The following is a 3,554-nucleotide window of genomic DNA, read 5'->3' on the forward strand; positions in this document are numbered from 1 at the left end:
AATGAAAAATTGCATTGCAAAGGTGGTTATTCTCGGGAGATTTAGGAAATACCATTTTCCTCTTGGTCTACTACGATCTCCCTAGGTTTGGCCTTTCGTTTTGTCTTTCTCCTTGTGGCTATGTTTATTACAAGATTGAGAGGGAGTAGGCCTTGGTTGGCCCTAGCCCTCGTTTGCATTCACCCTACAAAAATGTTGAAAGAATCAAAGTTTCCAACACGAAGAAAAAGTAGTTGTTTTAGGGAGGTTAGTACAAACAAAGTAAAAACAACAAGTGAATTGAAGTCAAAACATTGCGAATATTCCAAAGATAAAACACAAGTCAATATCAACCGTTTTGCCCTCCCTAGCGACGACGCCATTTGATTTACCGCTGTTTTGTGGTTGTTAAAATAAAAGATTGTTGGGGTTACCCCGGGTTGTGTCGGCATCTAGGGAGGTCAAATTAGAAGTATTGACAAGTCTTTAATCAATGGAATATGTAGCATTTACTCATTCGCGTCATTGTCACAAAGTATCAAAGAATATTGAATGAATGAATGTTGTAGTAAACGAGATACAAAGAAAATTGTTTAAATCAATAAGGAAAAGCTAGGAAATGAATTTCTAGTGAGCCATGATGCATCATAGTGTGTTTATGGTTAATGAAAAATTGCATTGCAAAGGTGGTTATTCTCGGGAGATTTAGGAAATACCATTTTCCTCTCGGTCTACTACGATCTCCCTAGGTTTGGCCTTTCTTTTTGTCTTTCTCCTTGTGGCTATGTTTATTACAAGATTGAGAGGGAGTAGGCCTTGGTTGGCCCTAGCCCTCGTTTGCATTCACCCTACAAAAATGTTGAAAGAATCAAAGTTTCCAACACGAACAAAAAGTAGTTGTTTTAGGGAGGTTAGTACAAACAAAGTAAAAACAAGTAAATTGAAGTCAAAACATTGCGAATATTCCAAAGATAAAACACAAGTCAATATCAACCGTTTGCCCTCCCTAGCTACGACGCCATTTGATTTACCGCTCGCTGTTTTGTGGTTGTTAAAATAAAAGATTGTTGGGGTTACCCCGGGTTGTGTCGGCATCTAGGGAGGTCAAATTAGAAGTATTGACAAGTCTTTAATCAATGGAATATGTAGCATTTACTCATTCGCGTCATTGTCACAAAGTATCAAAGAATATTGAATGAATGAATGTTGTAGTAAACGAGATACAAAGAAAATTGTTTAAATCAATAAGGAAAAGCTAGGAAATGAATTTCTAGTGAGCCATGATGCATCATAGTGTGTTTATGGTTAATGAAAAATTGCATTGCAAAGGTGGTTATTCTCGGGAGATTTAGGAAATACCATTTTCCTCTCGGTCTACTACGATCTCCCTAGGTTTGGCCTTTCTTTTTGTCTTTCTCCTTGTGGCTATGTTTATTACAAGATTGAGAGGGAGTAGGCCTTGGTTGGCCCTAGCCCTCGTTTGCATTCACCCTACAAAAATGTTGAAAGAATCAAAGTTTCCAACACGAACAAAAAGTAGTTGTTTTAGGGAGGTTAGTACAAACAAAGTAAAAACAACAAGTGAATTGAAGTCAAAACATTGCGAATATTCCAAAGATAAAACACAAGTCAATATCAACCGTTTGCCCTCCCTAGCTACGACGCCATTTGATTTACCGCTGTTTTGTGGTTGTTAAAATAAAAGATTGTTGGGGTTACCCCGGGTTGTGTCGGCATCTAGGGAGGTCAAATTAGAAGTATTGACAAGTCTTTAATCAATGGAATATGTAGCATTTACTCATTCGCGTCATTGTCACAAAGTATCAAAGAATATTGAATGAATGAATGTTGTAGTAAACGAGATACAAAGAAAATTGTTTAAATCAATAAGGAAAAGCTAGGAAATGAATTTCTAGTGAGCCATGATGCATCATAGTGTGTTTATGGTTAATGAAAAATTGCATTGCAAAGGTGGTTATTCTCGGGAGATTTAGGAAATACCATTTTCCTCTCGGTCTACTACGATCTCCCTAGGTTTGGCCTTTCTTTTTGTCTTTCTCCTTGTGGCTATGTTTATTACAAGATTGAGAGGGAGTAGGCCTTGGTTGGCCCTAGCCCTCGTTTGCATTCACCCTACAAAAATGTTGAAAGAATCAAAGTTTCCAACACGAACAAAAAGTAGTTGTTTTAGGGAGGTTAGTACAAACAAAGTAAAAACAACAAGTGAATTGAAGTCAAAACATTGCGAATATTCCAAAGATAAAACACAAGTCAATATCAACCGTTTGCCCTCCCTAGCGACGACGCCATTTGATTTACCGCTGTTTTGTGGTTGTTAAAATAAAAGATTGTTGGGGTTACCCCGGGTTGTGTCGGCATCTAGGGAGGTCAAATTAGAAGTATTGACAAGTCTTTAATCAATGGAATATGTAGCATTTACTCATTCGCGTCATTGTCACAAAGTATCAAAGAATATTGAATGAATGAATGTGGTAGTAAACGAGATACAAAGAAAATTGTTTAAATCAATAAGGAAAAGCTAGGAAATGAATTTCTAGTGAGCCATGATGCATCATAGTGTGTTTATGGTTAATGAAAAATTGCATTGCAAAGGTGGTTATTCTCGGGAGATTTAGGAAATACCATTTTCCTCTAGGTCTACTACGATCTCCCTAGGTTTGGCCTTTCTTTTTGTCTTTCTCCTTGTGGCTATGTTTATTACAAGATTGAGAGGGAGTAGGCCTTGGTTGGCCCTAGCCGTCGTTTGCATTCACCCTACAAATATGTTGAAAGAATCAAAGTTTCCAACCCGAACAAAAAGTAGTTGTTTTAGGGAGGTTAGTACAAACAAAGTAAAAACAACAAGTGAATTGAAGTCAAAACATTGCGAATATTCCAAAGATAAAACACAAGTCAATATCAACCGTTTTGCCCTCCCTAGCGACGACGCCATTTGATTTACCGCTGTTTTGTGGTTGTTAAAATAAAAGATTGTTGCGGTTACCCCGGGTTGTGTCGACATCTAGGGAGGTCAAATTAGAAGTATTGACAAGTCTTTAATCAATGGAATATGTAGCATTTACTCATTCGCGTCATTGTCACAAAGTATCAAAGAATATTGAATGAATGAATGTGGTAGTAAACGAGATACAAAGAAAATTGTTTAAATCAATAAGGAAAAGCTAGGAAATGAATTTCTAGTGAGCCATGATGCATCATAGTGTGTTTATGGTTAATGAAAAATTGCATTGCAAAGGTGGTTATTCTCGGGAGATTTAGGAAATACCATTTTCCTCTCGGTCTACTACGATCTCCCTAGGTTTGGCCTTTCTTTTTGTCTTTCTCCTTGTGGCTATGTTTATTACAAGATTGAGAGGGAGTAGGCCTTGGTTGGCCCTAGCCGTCGTTTGCATTCACCCTACAAAAATGTTGAAAGAATCAAAGTTTCCAACACGAACAAAAAGTAGTTGTTTTAGATAGGTTAGTACAAACAAAGTAAAAACAACAAGTGAATTGAAGTCAAAACATTGCGAATATTCCAAAGATAAAACACAAGTCAATATCAACCGTTTGCC

The sequence above is a fragment of the Ipomoea triloba genome, chromosome 16 (assembly GCF_003576645.1).
Source record: "Ipomoea triloba cultivar NCNSP0323 chromosome 16, ASM357664v1".
Taxonomy (NCBI): Eukaryota; Viridiplantae; Streptophyta; class Magnoliopsida; order Solanales; family Convolvulaceae; genus Ipomoea; species Ipomoea triloba.